The 16,263-nt window shown below is 47.4% G+C and overlaps 1 protein-coding gene across 3 annotated transcripts in view; it reads left to right on the top strand.

Moving 5' to 3' along the window:
• The first annotated feature begins 1,556 nt into the window (after positions 1-1,556).
• LOC144494736 (coronin-2B-like) overlaps positions 1,557-16,263 on the top strand; it is a 155,463-nt gene continuing 140,756 nt past the window's right edge. For all 3 annotated transcript variants that reach the window (XM_078214018.1, XM_078214013.1, XM_078214015.1), the window contains exon 1: positions 1,557-1,893. The gene's annotated coding sequence lies outside the window, so the exon portion shown is untranslated. The remainder of the gene's footprint in view (positions 1,894-16,263) is intronic.

Genomic DNA, 16,263 nt, shown 5'->3' with positions numbered 1-16,263 from the left:
TCCACATCCAACCTGTCCAGACCCCTCAGGATCACTAGGTTGCTTGTTTTGTCAATACGGACTTGTCTATTAGAGGCTCAACATGTCATTCCCCCGTGTGGTGGACCTCAGTTGTGCCTTTGTCCTATATGGACCACCGTTGTGTGTGTTTGTCATACCTGGACACATCCCCTTCCAGATTGGTTCCTCCCTCAGCACCTAGTATAAAGGTGGCTGTCTCCTCCCCCTTGTTCAGTCCAGGTCGGTTATTTGTTGGGATCTGCTCCTGATTCTGTTGTGAATAAAAGCCTACACTTATATTGGCATATCGGTAGTCTTTCGCCTTATTGATAGCGCATCACCCCGCTTTTGAACTCATTCCTACTTCTCAAAAATAAATATTTGATGTCAGTTGCATTCTAGTGAAGCCACATCTTGCTGACGTTCTGGTCTGACATGTACACAGAATGTGAAGGATCATTCTCTGGCACCTGGTGGGAATTTTCGTCCACAATGGGGTGAGGTGAAGCTCAAAATGCCAGTACCGTCCAGCTGGGCCGAATGGCCTGCTCTGCGCGGCCAAAAAAAAAATGTCCCCAATAAAGCGTTGTGAACATGCTACATGGAGAGACAAGTTGAATTTTCAGGGCACTTTCTGTTAATTTTCAACTTCCAAGTCTACTTTATAAAAAATGCAATGAATAAAATATATTTTGGAAGGGGGAGGGAATCTAGAATCAAATTATTGCTATGCTGAGAAATGATGAGCGGCTTAAAAGCAACTGCGGATCACATAAAAGGAGGAAGTCTGCGAGAGGGCAAAGATTGATTCAATGACAAAAGGGATGCTGGTGTGTGGATGAATTATTGCTCCCGGAAGGTGAAAGCTCATGTTGAAGGGAGTTACCTTGTGAGAAATGTCGGGATTTTAGGTGTGCAAAGATTTAACATTAAAAATATATCTATATAAACAGAGAGGCAGGAGATTTGCCGCACCCCTATCGCTCCTGTTGTGTGTAGGCACAGACTGTGAATACTGCAGCTGCTGTGTGTGTGTGTGTGTGAGAGAGAGACTCCGCCTTCTTAAATCTCCTTGCTGCAAGACACTAGCTTTTCCCAACTCACTCCAATCTAGTCAGCACAAAGGCAAGAGGATCACTCTCATTGTCATTTGATGTCCCTCAGTCACAGCCCTCCCTTGTGTGTGACTCCCTTCTGCGTGTCTCTCTCCCCCTCTCCTGTGTGTGTCTCTCTCTCCTTCTCCCCGTGTGTGTGTCTCTCTCGTGTGTCTCTCTCTCCTTCTCCCCTGTGTCTCTCACTCTGTGTGTGTGTCTCTCTCTCACACTCTCCTCTGTGTGTTCTCACTCTCTGTGTGTGAGTGTGTCTCCTTCTCCTCTGTGTGTGTGTCTCTCTCTCCTTCTCCTCTGTGTGTCTCTCACTGTGTGTGTGTGTGTCTCTCACTCTGTGTGTGTGAGAGTGTGTCTCCTTCTCCTCTGTGTGTGTGTGTCTCTCTCTCCTTCTCCTCTGTGTGTCTCTCTCACTCTCTGTGTGTGTCTCTCTCTCTCCTTCTCCTCTGTGTGTCTCTCTCCCTCTCCCTCCTATGTGTGTCCTTGCTCCCTTTAAATCTCTCCCTTTAAACCAACCCCCTCTCTGTTCCACACCCCTCTCCCTCCCTCCCGGTCCTGCCTGGCACTGCCGGCATGTTTTATGAATGAACATTGAACCTTCTGGGCAGAGAGAGAGAGAGAGGGAGGCTCACCGGCTGCAGGGTTTAAAGTCACTACCGGGACACATTGTGCGGGAATAGCAAGGAACGGGAACAATTATCCTTTGAAACAGAACGGGAGAGAGAGAGGAAGCTGAGCAGTTGCCTCTTTACCTGGCTGTGTCTAACCTGCGGGGAGTGCCTGGAAGGTAAGAGGGAAAAACATGGTCATGGAGTGTAACCAGAGACTTAAATACCTCACCTGTTTCTCAGTCACCTTCCCTTTTGAGATGTTATTTGTTAAATACATTTAGAAATATATATTGTTCAAAGGTATGACTGGTTGCAAACATTCTGTAGGCTAAATAAGGCAAATTAGCGCTCCCCCCCCCCCCCCCCCGTTGCATTTTGATCAGAACAACAGCGTTTAAAAACATGATGGTGTAAGGGAGGGCAAAAAATTATCACCCGCTGTAAAACAGTCGCTTATTTCAGCCTCTTGGAGTAAGGGATCGTCTCTAAAAAGCATCTTGAACCCAAAAGGCCACCAACTCCCCAAACTACTCACTCTTGTGAAAATGGGGAAATCCTTTTCCATCTGATTTTCTTTTTTGTCTGTTGACTGATCCGTTCCACCCTCCCTTTTTGCTGAAAGGTGATCGTTTTCTTTGGGCCATGTTTTCTCAGATTCAGACTTGCCGCCACCCTCCCCTCTCCCTTGATCCGGGGGAGTGTGGCATCTGCCGTGTGTTGATTTGGTAATTTGGGGATTCCTGATTCAACAAGTAGATGTGAAAGTGTCTGAGCTGATGTTCTTCTGCTGGCTTAGAAAGTTTCCTTGCTGTAGCTAAACCCCTCCAAGGCCTGGAATGACCTATACCTGCAAGCTTCTCCAGACCTACATCCCTCTGAAATCTGTCTTCCTTCAAGTCTAACCTCTTGTGCAAACCCCTCTCCCCCTCCAGTCCTTTCACTCCATCATTGGAGACCAGGCCTTCAGGTACCTAGGCCCTAAACTCTGGAATTCCCTTCCTTAAGACCTTCTACCACTTCAGATGCTCCTTAAAGCCTGCCTCTGTGATCAAGCTTTTGGTCATCTGTCCTAATATCTCCTATCGACGTTTTGGTGTCCAATAAAAGCAAAATACTGCGGATGCTGGAATCTGAAACAAAAATGGAAAATCTCAGTAGATGACCCTTCAAGTCATCCTGATTCAAAACGTTGGCTCTATTCTCACACCCACAGATGCTGTCAGACCTGCTGAGATTTTCCAGCATTTTCTGTTTTTGTCGTGGTGTCCGATAATGTCTCTGTGAAGTGCCTAGGAATGTTTACACTGTGCTAAGGGCGCTATACAGATGTAAGCTATTCCATATCCTGTGTTTTCTAATCTGGGTCAGGCTTGTGTTGGAGATCCCACATCCCTGCGTTTGGGAGTTTAAAAATATGCTAAGGTTTATAGTCCTGATTGCTACCTGGACACTCTCCCAGGAGGTGTGTGGATGAAGATGGTGTGGGGCTCTGCTGTGATGCAGCCACAGTTGCACAGCTAGCAGGTGGGTGCTAAAAGAGCCCTGTGCTGAGGCCTGAGCTTTGGGGTGTGGCCCCTCTCCCTGTGGAGCTGAACTCCAGTGCAGAGGGGGTGTGAAGAACATTGGCAGGAAGTGTTGGGGAAAAGTGAATGGGTCCTATATATTTGACCACGAGTGAATTAACCCATTAGTCTCCCCTCCCTGTGCTGGTGGGAAAATTCCCCACAATATCCAGAATAAAAGGGTAATGCACATTCTTATTTGTAAAGCTGTCTAAAGCTGTGTTGGGAAAATCATCTACAATCAAAAAAAGAGATCCCTCTATGGAGGGATCTCCCCCAATTACGTTGGGGACCTGGGGTGAAGGGTGATGCATGCAGCAGTGCCGCACAACCGTAGGGTTCACGGGCTCCGAAGGCTGCCCTTTCTGTGGCCTTGTGGAGTCTGTGGACCATGTCTATGTTTTGTGTCTTAGGCTGCACTCCCTTTTTGTTTTCCTAAAGAACCTTTTATTGATGTTTTGTTTGCACTTCAGTCCCACGCTCCTGATCTACGGACACCCGATGCGGAGAGGGGAGGGTCGGGATGGCGACCTCCTCGTGAACCTGCTCCTGGGTCTGGCGAAACGCGCCATTTACCAGTCGAGGCAGTGGGCGATCGAGGGGGCCGTCCATCCTGACTGTCCTCCCCTCTACCGCGGCTACGTTCGCGGCCGGTGTCCCTGGAGAGGGAGCATGCGGTGTCCACGGGCGCGGTTGACACCTTCCGCGCCCGTTGGGCACCGCAGGGGTTGGGGTGCGTTATTGACCCTGACAATCACATTTTAATTTGATGTTTTTAAGTTTCCTTTGTACTTTGATTTCTGTTCGGGCTGTTCCCCCTCCTTTTGGGGAGCTGCCCCTTTTACTTTGTCCTGACTTAATCTGAGTTTGTTTATTTGGTTTGACCTAAAAAGAGGGCAATTGCAGAAAGGTTCCCTGCAGCATTAACCCACGGATATCCATTACTGAAAATCATATGTTCTACCTTAGAATAGAACATATTCTAAACCTACAGCGCAGCAAGAGGCCATTCAGCCCATCGAGTCCGCACCGACCACAATCCCATCCAGGCCCCATCCCGCAACCCCACACACTTACCCTGCCAATCCCCTGACACTAATGGGCAATTTAGCATAGCCAATCAACCTAACCCACACATCTTTGCACTGTGGGAGGAAACCAGAGCACCCGGAGGAAACCCATGCAGACACGGGGAGAATGTGCAAACTCCACACAGACAGTGACCCGAGGCCAGAATTGAACCCAGACCTTCTTAGCGTTCTTTGAAAGAATGTTAATACAAAATTGTTTTTTTAAATTTTAATTTGGATGCAATGGAAGCGACAATGATCCGTCACTCCCCGCACCCCCAGTCCCACCCGGAGGGTATCTCCCTTCACACCAAATCCCGACGCCCACCCACTCCCCACCCCCCACTCCCCCCATGCCTCGGTTGGTGGTACTCTTTCTTACCTTTGGGTCAGGAGGTTGTGGGCCCACTCTAGAGATTGAGTAAAAATCCAGTCTGCTGACATTCCCAGTGCAGTACTGAGGGAGCGCCGCGCTGTCGGCGGGTCAGCGCCGAGGGAGCGCCGCGCTGTCGGCGGGTCAGCGCCGAGGGAGCGCCGTGCTGTCGGCGGGTCAGCGCCGAGGGAGCGCCGCGCTGTCGGCGGGTCAGCGCCGAGGGAGCGCCGCGCTGTCGGCGGGTCAGCGCCGAGGGAGCGCCGCGCTGTCGGCGGGTCAGCGCCGAGGGAGCGCCGCGCTGTCGGCGGGTCAGCGCCGAGGGAGCGCCGCGCTGTCGGCGGTGTCATCTTGATAGATGAGATGCTAAACTGAGGCCTCCATCTGCCCTCCCAGGTGGATGCGACTGATCCCAAGGCCACCATTTTGAATAGCAGGCGGGTCCTCTCTGGTTTCCTGTTCAAAATTTATCCCACAATCCAAACGATCTGGTCATTATCTCATTGCTGATATGGGAGCTTGCCGTGAGCAGATTGATGGCTATACTTCCCACATTACAATGGTGCCAACAAAGTTCCTTTTTGAAGTGTGCTCACTGTTGTAATTTCAGAAACACGGTAGTCAACCTGTGCACAGCAAGCTCCCACAATCAGCAATGTGATAATGACCAGAGGATGGATTTTTGTGATGTTTATAGAGGGCCAAATATCAGCAGGGAGAACTCCTCAATCTTCTCCACTGAAGTGCCAAGGGTGACACGGTAGCACAGTGGTTAGCACTGCTGCCTCACAGCGCCAGGGACCCAGGTTCGATTCCCGGCTTGGGTCACTGTCTGTGCGAAGTCTGCACGTTCTCTCCGTGTCTGCGTGGGTTTCCTCCGGGTGCTCTGGTTTCTTCCCACAGTCCGAAAGATGTGCTGGTTAAGTGCACTGGCCGTGCTAAATTCTCCCTCAGTGTACCCGAACAGGCGCCGGAGTGTGGCAACTAGGGGATTTTCACAATAACTCCATTGCAGTGTTAATGTAAGCCTACTTGTGACAAATAAACAAACTTTGAAAATAATTCTTTTACATCTACCCGAATTCTTGCGAGGCTTCCGTTTAAAATAAGCCTCGTCCGAACAACAGCATCCTCTGATGGTACAGGACTCTCTCAGAACCGGAACCGGGAGGGTCAGCTAGGATATTGAGCAGGAGTCCTGAAGCTGGACTTGAACCAAAACCTTCTGTCCAAGAGTGCAGGCCGCTGGATTGTAGCTAACGCCCTACGTACAGGCGCAAGCCCTTCCTTTCTTTTTGCTCTGTTAAGTGGTGCAGTGCTGAGTTCCCTCGAGCTAGGCTGGAAATCGAGAACACTTTGTTCCGTACACCAGACACCATTGAGTTTGTGAGCAGCGGGTGGGGCTGGCTGGAACTCTGATACTGAAGCCAGCCCTGCCTCCCCATTCCTACCCATGGCACAATGGTTGGCACACTGAAGCAGCCATTCCATTTTCAAGGACAACCTTGAGCACTGGCAGCACATCTGGAGACTTCGAGAAATTGGGTCTTCTGCTGCCATTGAGTGAATGCTGATTGCTCGGTCTAGTTTGGGTAGTGCTATTTAACTGTGGTGTTATCATATTGCTTGCATTGGGGAACAACAACTCTAAGGATAAGTACATTTAACAGACGGGGAGGCAACTTAATTTAATTTAAGTTTATTTCTTAGTGTAACAAGTAGGCTGATATTAACACTGCAATGAAGTTACTGTGAAAATCCCCTAGTTGCCACACTCTGGTGCACACCGAGGGAGAATCTAATATGACCAATGCACCTTACCAGCATATTTTTCGGACAGTGGGAGGAAACCGGAGCACCCAGAGGAAACCCATGCAGACACGGGGAGAATGTGCAGACTCCGCACAGACTGTGACCCAAGGCTGAAGTTGAACGCAGGTCTTTGGTGCTGAGAGGCAGCAGTGGGGTGGCACGATAGCACAGTGGTTAGCACTGCTGCTTCACAGCGCCAGGGACCCGGGTTCAATTCCCGGCTTGGGTCACTGTTTGTTTGGAGTTTGCACGTTCTCCCCGTGTCTGCGTGGGTTTCCTCCGGGTGCTCCCGTTTCCTCCCACATTCTGAAAGACGTGCTGGTTAGGTGCATTGACCTGAACAAGTGCCGGAGTGTGGCAGGGGAATTTCACAGTAACTTCATTGCAGTGTTATTGTAAGCCTTACTTGTGACTAATGAATAAACTTTACTTTTACTTTACTAACCACTGTGCCACCCCACAGCATTCAACACATTTCATAGAATCCCTACAGTGCAGAAGGAGGCCATTTGGCCCACCAAGTCTGCACCGACCACAATCCAACCCAGGCCCTATCCCCATAACCTACATTCCACTTAGAAAGGAAACTAGAACTAGAGGGCACAGCCTCAAAATAAAGGGGGTCAGTTTAGGACAGAGTTGAGGAGGAACGTCTTCTCACAGAGGTTGGTGAATCTCTGGAATTCTCTGCCCACTGAAGTGGTGGAGGCTACCTCGTTAAATATGTTTAAATCACGGATAGATGGATTCCTGATCGGTAAGGGAATTAGGAGTTATAGGGATCAGGCGGGTAAGTGGAACTGATCCACTTCAGATCAGCCATGATCTTATTGAATGGCGGGGCAGGCTCGAGGGGCTAGATGGCCTACTCCTGCTCCTATTTCTTATGTTCTTATTTACCATTTACCCTAGCTAGTCCCCCTGACAGTAAGGGGCAATTTAGCGTAGCCAATCCACCTAACCCACACATCTTTGCACTGTAGGAGGAAACCGGAGCACCCTGAGGAAACTCCACACAGGCATGACCCAAGCCGGGAATTGAACCCGGGTCCCTGGCACTGTGAGGCAGCAGCGCTAACCACGGTGCCACTGTGCCATCCCTTTTTACATTTTATCATGTTCTTTTTCAATTTTATGCTTTGACCAATTTTGCGTGCATCAATTTGACAAATTGTTGGGGAAGGGATCACCAGTTTCATTCCGGTACGCCAGAGTCTGATGCCCATGGGGAGCTGTGTTGCTTTTCATTGTTGTACCTACTTGCATTTATATAGTGCCTTTCACAGCCTTGGGCTGCCCCTTCGTACGTTACAGCCAGTGAAATACTTTTGGAAGTGTGGTCAAAGTTCTAATGTAGGAAGCTCTGCAGCCAGTTCGCAAACAGCAAGACCTCACAGACGTCAATGTGATGATGACTTGATAAACTGCGTCGAGTGATGTTTGTTGAGGGTTAAGTATTGGCCAGGATCATGGGGAGAGCTTCCCTGCTCCTCTTAAAAATAGTGGCCCACACAAGTGGACAGTTGGGCGGTGGCCTCTGTTTAATGTCTCATGTGGGGCAGTACGGTGGCACAGTGGTTAGCACTGCTACCTCACAGCGCCAGGGAACTGGGTTCGATTCCCGGTTTGGGTCACTGTCTGTATGGAGTTTGCACATTCTCCCCGTGTCTGCGTGGGTTTCCTCCAGGTGCTCCGGTTTCCTCCCACAGTCTGAAAGACGTGCTGGTTAGGTGCATTGACCTGAACAGGCGCCAGAGTGTGGCGACTAGGGGAATTTCTCAGTAACTTCATTGCAGTGTTAATGTAAGCCTTACTTGTGACTAATAAATAAACTTTAACTTTAATTCTGTTCCCTTGCACCTTCCCAGTTTTAATTACTGTGCCATTGGTGCTGTGCGTGCAAACCGTCCCCTCGCGAAACCTCTCCACCTCTTCTCCCTCCCTTTAGATGCTCTCCAATCCGTACTTCTGAGGTTTTGGTCATCTCATTATGTGGCTTGGTGTCAAAGTTTTGGTCATGATTAATTTGCCTGTCAAATAGTGTTGGGAATTCTGCTACGCTAAAGCTGCTACATAAATGTAGCAAGGGACCGCACAGTGGTTGGCACTGCTGCCTCACAGCGCCAGGAACCCGGGTTTGATTCCCAGTTTGGGGCACTGTCTGTGCAGAGTTTGCACATTCCCCCCATGTCTGTGTGGGTTTCCTCTGGGTGCTCCGGTTTCCTCCCATAGTCCAAAGGTGTGCAGGTTAGGTGGATTGGTCATGCTAAATCGCCCCTTAGTGTCAGGGGTACTAGTTAGAATAAATGCATGGGGATAGGGCCTGGGTGGGATTGTGGTTGGTGCAAACTCAATGGGCCGAATGGCCTCCTTCTGCACTGTAGGATTCGATGATAAATACAAGATGTTGTTATTAATTTGATTTATAAATATTAAAAGTAATTTAATCTATAAATACCCATTATCTCTTGATTTGATTTATTGTCACATGTATTAGCATACAGTGAAAACTATTGTTTCTTGCACGCTATACAGATAAAGCATACCGTTCATAGAGAAGGAAAGCAAAGAGTGCAGAATGTTAATGTTACAGTCATAGCTAGGGTGTAGAGAAAGATCAACTTAAAACGAGGTAGGTCCATTCAAAAGTCTGACGGCAGCAGGGAAGAAGCTGTTCTTGAGTCGGTTGGTACGTGACCTCAGACTTTTGTATCTTTCACCTGACGGAAGAAGGTGGAAGAGAGAATGTCCGGGATCCTTTATTATGCTGGCTGCTTTTCCGAAGCTGTGGGAAGTGTAGACAGAGTCAACAGTTGTGAGCAACTGTTAGGAAAAGTGAGGCATCCCTTTTCGAATCGAAGGGCACACTGCAATGTCTCTCATTGTTTGACTCCGTTTTTAAAAATAACCTGGTGTTTTGAAATTACAAAGTGTTGATATAATCCCAGCTGTGAGGGGTTTACCTCCCAGAGCTCGCAGTCAGGTCTGCCTAGGAGACTGTGCTGGGCTACTTCAGAAATCGAGGCTGCTGCAATTCTCCCGAAGGACACAGCGATGGCTTCTAATCAGCTGTCTGTCCTGTTGCTCTCGGGTGATCATCATATTTTACTTAATGTACAGGGCTGAAACTAAAGACCATTTCAGAAGCCTTTGAACTGTTACTGTGCAGATCAGACAAGTGGGCAAAATAATAAGATGGAAAGTTGGCCTCATGTCTGGGTCTGTTGCAGACTAATGACTATAGCCTGATTACTATGATTAGAACATAGAACACTACAGGCCCTTCGGCCCTCGATGTTGCGCCGACCAGTGAAACCAATCTGAAGCCCTCTAATCTACACTATTCCAATATCATCCATATGTTTATCCAATAACCATTTGAATGCTCTTAATGTTGACGAGTCCACTACTGCTGCAGGCAGGGCATTCCACGCCCTTACTACTCTGAGTAAAGTACCTACCTCTGACATCTGTCCTATATCTATCACCCCTCAATTTAAAGCTATGTCCCCTCGTGCTAGCCATCACCAATCATAGAAATCATAGAAACCCTACAGTGCAGGAAGAGGCCACTCGGCCCATCGGGTCTGCACCGACCACAATCCCACCCAGACCCTACCCCCATATCCCTACATATTTTTACCCGCTAATCCCTCTAACCTACACATCTCAGGACACTAAGGGGCAATTTTTACAATGGCCAATCAACCTAACCCGCACATCTTTGGACTGTGGGAGGAAACCGGAGCAAACCCACGCAGACACGAGGAGAATGCGCAATCTCCACACAGACAGTGACCCGAGCCGGAAATCGAACCCAGGTCCCTGGAGCTGTGAAGCAGCAGTGCTAACCACTGTGCTACCGTGCCGCCCGAGGAAAAAGGCTCTCACTATCCACCCTCAGCCTTTCCTCATAAAACCTTCTCACCATACCAGGCAACATCCTGGTAAATCTCCTCTGCACCCTTTCCAGTGCTTCCACATCCTTTCTATAATGCGGCGACCAGAGCTGTACGCAATACTCCAAGTGCGGCCGCACCAGAGTTTTGTACAGCTGCAACATGACCTCATGGCTCCGAAACTCAATCCCTCTACCAATAAAAGCTAACACACCGTACGCCTTCTTAACAACCCTATCAACGTGGGTGCCAACTTTCAGGGATCTATGCACATGGACACCGAGATCTCTCTGCTCATCCATACTACCAAGTATCTTACCCTTAACCCAGTACTCTGTATTCCTGTTACTCCTCCTAAAGTGAATGATTAGTCAGCAGAAACCATTTTTGCTGTACCATGTGATGACCAGGATGATGGAAGATGAACAAACTGGTCCTTGATCCGTTATCTTCCAGCAGTGTCTATAGATGAGAGCCTGTATCAGACAGGAACGCCCTCCAACGTAACTCAATTGGCAAAGTGAATCTTAAGGAACTAGATGGGCAGCACTGCAAGATTATCTTGCAATCCAATTGTACACTTTTTACTGTCTGATATAAACTCAGCCCAAGCAATTGATGTAAAAGCAGTTACTGCGGATGCTGGAATCTGAAACAAAAACAGAAAATGCTGGAAAATCTCAGCAGGTCTGACAGCATCTGTGGAGAGAGAATAGAGCCAACGTTTCGAGTCTGGATGACCCTTCGTCTTGACGAAGGGTCATCCTGACTCGAAACGTTGGCTCTATTCTCTCTCCCAAGCAATTGAGGTCTTGGCATTTCTGCCTTCTGTTCCTCAGCCTGTCCAGGTGACAGCCTCTTGTGCAAAAGTTTTAAAAATGTTGTAATGGGACGCAAGTGTTACTGGCACGGACAGCATTAATTGGCTATTTCTACTTCCCCTTGAGAAGATGGTGGTGTGCCTCTTTCTTGATCCATTGCAGCCATCTGGTGTTGGGAAGGGAGTTCCAGGATTTAGACCCAGTGAAGGAATGGTGATTGTATTTCCAAGTCCAGAGATGCCCATAGTCACGTGGTTTAAAAGACTCCTCAATGTTGGGTGAGAGTTAGTTACCGATATGTGAAAGGAATTTCTCCTGGGTCTCTCCGACCTCGTGATGTCTCAAAGCTGGAGCCAATGATGTGCTTTTCAAAGTGTAGTTACTGCTGTAATGGAGGAAACAGAGCACCCCATTTATGCACAGCAAGATCTCACCAATAGCAATGTTACTACGACCAGATAGTTTGTGTTAGTGATGTCGGTTCAGGGATAAATATTAACCTGGTCACCAGGGGAAATCCCTTGCTCCTCTTCGAAATAGTGTCGATGGGATTTTTTATATCCACCTAAGGAGGCATATGAGGCCTCAGTTTAATGTCTCATCTTAAAGATGACACCTCCAACACCCTCTATGTAGGTCTCGTGGGAGCAGACTAGGGCTGGAATTCTCTGACCTCGCCCATGCCTGGGATTCTCCAGTCCCGCTGCAGTGAATGGAATGTTGGCTGAGCGCCAAATTCTCCGCTGGCAGAGATGGCGGGATGTGCGCAATCGGAGAATTCCGGCCTAGATTTAGGTGCTCATGTATCTAGCGTGGGGCTTGAACTGACAACCTTTTGGACTCGGAGTCAAGAACGTTACCAACTGAGCCATCACAGATAGAAACAGTGCCTACCTTGGCTTGATCTTCTAAAACACACTGAAAGGGTGGAATTGGCACCGATTCTCCAATGCAAGTATCCTCTACTCTCACTTCCTCGGTAGGACAAGGGCTGGGGTTCCTTCATATTGACGCCAGAGTGTGGCAGGAAACACAGCCAGTGTGTTTGGTCTTTTAATCGCAATGTCTCGAACAACCTTGTTAAAAGCAGTGAAGCCTGCATTTGGCAGCTGTTTGTTTGGTCTCGGGGTTAGTCACTCTAACTTGCTTTTCTGCTTGCAGGTTTTCAGACAAGCTGTAATGGTGTTTGCAAGATGTACGACTTAAACACTTTGACAAGTATAGTGTTGAGGGTCTGACATTTCCTGGGGCTCCAATTACTTACGCCGATTTATGGAAATTCATGCACTTTTGTTGACACAGTTTGGTCAAATGCTAACGAGATTACTTGGGTCATCTGAACAATGGATGCCCTTTCAGGATCTAACCTATAGATTGTGCCCAAGGAATAAACACCAGGCTGAGAGATAGAGATACATGATAAAGTATCCTAACTCGCACCAAGTCCCATTTACCTCCCGCCCCTCCTGATCTCATGGAATTACATACGTCTCCATAACTCTGCTATCGTGTTGTTTCACTTTTTTTAGCCTAGTGCTAGTGTTAAATGGTTTCTCTTGTATGTACATATCACCTAGCCTAAGGTTAGAGTTTCCACCTGACAAGTCCTCAGGACCAGATGGCCTACCTTCTAGGATTTTAAAAGAAGAAATAGTGGAGCCATTGATCATAATATTCCAAAATTTATTCGATTCGGGAAGGGTCCCAGTGGATTGGAAAATAGCAATTCTACCACCTTCATTCACAAAAGCAGGAACATGCAGGCCAGTTAGTCTAACATCTGTCACAAGGTAAATGCTAGAATCTATTATTAAGGAGGTTATAGCAGGATACTTACAATATCACAATGTGATCAGGCAGAGTCAACGTGGCTTTGTGAAAGGGAAATTGCCTTTAACTATTTCATTAGACGTTTTAGGGAAGTAGCAAGCAAGGTGGATAAAGGGGAACCTGTAAATGTGGGGTATAGAGTCATAGAGCTTTATAGCATGGAAACAGGCCCTTCGGCCCAACTTGCCATGTCACCCAGTTTTTACCACTAAGCTAGTCCCAATTGCACATATCCCTCTATAACCCATCTTACCCATGTAACTGTCCAAATACTTTTTAAAAAACAAAATTGTACCTGTCTCTACTACTGCCTCTGGCAGCTCATTCCACCCTCTGACTGAAAAAATTGCCCCTCTGGACCCTTTTGTATCTCTCCCCTTAAACCTATGCTTCCATAGAAATCATAGAAACCCTACAGGGCAGAAGGAGGCCATTCGGCCCATCGAGTCTGCACCGACCACAATCCCACCCAGGCCCTACCCCCACATATTTTACCCACTAATCCCTCTAACCTACGCATCCCAGGACTCTAAGGGGCAATTTTTTTAACCTGGCCAATCAACCTAACCCGCACATCTTTGGACTGTGGGAGGAAACCGGAGCACCCGGAGGAAACCCACGCAGACACGAGGAGAATGTGCAAACTCCACACTCCTTCCCTACCTTTGGGAAAAGATATTGACTATCTAGCTAATCTGTGCCCCTCATTATTTTATAGGCCTCTATAAGATCACCCCTCAGCCTCCTACGCTCCAGAGAAAAAAGTCCCAGTCTATCCAGCCTCTCCTTATAACTCAATCCATCAAGTCCCGGTAACATCCTAGTAAATCTTTTCTGCACTCTTTCTAGTTTAATAATATCCTTTTTATAATAGGGTGACCAGAACTGTACACTGTATTCCAAGTGTGGCCTTACCAATGTCTTGTACAACTTCAACAAGACGTCCCAACTCCTTTATTCAATGTTCTGGCCAATGAAACCAAACATGCCAAATACCTTCTTCACCACTCTGTCCACCTGTGACTCCACTTTCAAGGAGCTATGAACCTATACCCCTCGATCTCTTTGTTCTGTAACTCTCCCCAATGCCCTACCATTAACTGAGTAAGTCCTGCCCCAATTTCATTTACCAAAATGTATCACCTCACATTTACCCAAATTAAACTCCACCTGCCATTCATCAGCCCACTGGCCCAATTGATCAAGATCCTGTTGCAATCCTAGATAACGTTCTTCACTGTCCACTACGCCACCAATCTTGGTGGCATCTGCAAATTTACTAATCATGCCCCCATAAATTCTCATTCAAATCATTAATATAAGTACTTGAATTTTTAAAGGCATTTGATCCGGTTCCACATAAGATAAGAGAACAAGATGCAAGGGAGTAACATATTAGCGTGAATAAAGGACTGGCTAGCTGACAGGAAGCAGAGTGTGGAGATAAATGGGCTATTTTTGTGTTGGCAAACTAGTGGAGTGCCATAGGGATCAGTGCTGGCGCCTCAACTATTTACAATCTATATCCATTTGATGTGGCACCTTACCAAATGCCTTTTATGATGGATGTGAGAATATTTTTCTCTGGGTGGTTAGTCTGTGGAATTCTCTTCACCTACAAAGCAGGGGAGGCTGGATGATGGAATTAATACAAGGCCAAATTAGGTAGAATTTTGACGGGGAATTGAGGGTTATGGGAGACAGGAAAGTGGAGTTGAGACCACAAAATGGTGGTGTAGGCTTGAAAGGCTGAATGGCCTACTCCTGCATTTTAGTCCCATCTTCTTGCCTCACATGACCTCCTGCCCACTCTGTTCAGTCAGACAAGCTATTTTTCCCTATTTCCAATATTTTAAAAAGCGTTCAAAGACAATGAAAAAACAATTTTTGATGGTGTGTAATAATTGTGGGAATTAGTTTAGAATGCATATTCTAAATTCCCATCCTTCAGATTCAACTTAAAACTATTTGTTAACATTAATTAAGAATATTGTGTTTTGGATTCAACTCGCCAAAGCTTCAACAGCACCTTCCAAATCTGCGACCACTCCCACCTAGAAGGACAAGGGCAGCAGATACCTGGGAACACCACCAACTGGAGGTTCCCCTCCAAGTCACTCACCATCCTGACTTGCAAATATATCGCCGTTCCTTCACTGTTGCTGGGCCCAAATCCTGGAACTCTCCCCACCACCCCACAGCACTCTGGGTGTACTTATAACACATGGACAGTAGAGGTTCAAGAAGGCAGCTCATCACCACCTTCTTCAGGACAACTAGGGATGGGTAATAGATGCTGGTCTTGTCAGTAATGCCCACATCCCGTGAATGAATGAATAAAAAATCTGAGATGAAAAGATGAAGATAAACCCAGGACGGTTCCTCACTAAGTTTATTTATTAGTGTCACAAGTGGGCTTACATTAACACTGCAATGAAGTTACTGTGAAAATCTCCTAGTCATCACACTCCGACGCCTGTTCAGAGAGAATTTAGCATAGCCAATGCACCTAACCTGCACATCTTTCAGACTGTGGGAGGAAGCCGGAGCACCCGGAGGAAACCCACGCAGGCACGGGGAGAACGTGCAGACTCCGCACAGATGGTGACCCAAGCTGGGAATCGAACCCACGTCCCTGGTGCTATGAGGCAGCAGTGCCACCGCGCTGCCCTGGGATACTGTATTTCATGCTTAATATTCATTAATAATTTACTTGGGGAGGGGGGTTGGGGTGGAGTTGGTGCAGGGGTCAGGAGGACTGGAGGGGGGGGGTGAATCATGAGAATAAAACAATCAATATGATTAATGAGGCTTGGAAAAGTAATCGTAATGTTAGGTTTTTTTGTTGTAAAACGGCAGGCTAATAACAAGGCTGCTTGTGTGTGTTATGGGAGCTTCAGTCTCGCGTTAAATGGGGATATTCCAAAGTTTGCACCTCTCCATTATTAACTTCACAAAGACAGAAGCAGCTCACCCTCAGCCTTCTCGATTTGGTTCATGTGTAAATTTTCCTAATTGTCTGTTATTTGCTCGTTAAGCTGTAGTTAAGTGTGGCCATTATCAACATAGATGCCTCTGTATCAATGTGCTAAGTATTGCCAATCAAATCCTTCAGCACTGAAAGATAACAGTTACAAAGTGAAGTCTCATCCACTCAGATTTGGGTTTTCCAGAGAGATTTT

This window comes from Mustelus asterias, chromosome 6 (assembly GCF_964213995.1).
Source record: "Mustelus asterias chromosome 6, sMusAst1.hap1.1, whole genome shotgun sequence".
Lineage (NCBI taxonomy): Eukaryota > Metazoa > Chordata > Chondrichthyes > Carcharhiniformes > Triakidae > Mustelus > Mustelus asterias.
The sequence above is the reverse complement of the archived record's forward strand: the minus strand, read 5'-3'. Positions and strand labels throughout refer to the sequence as shown.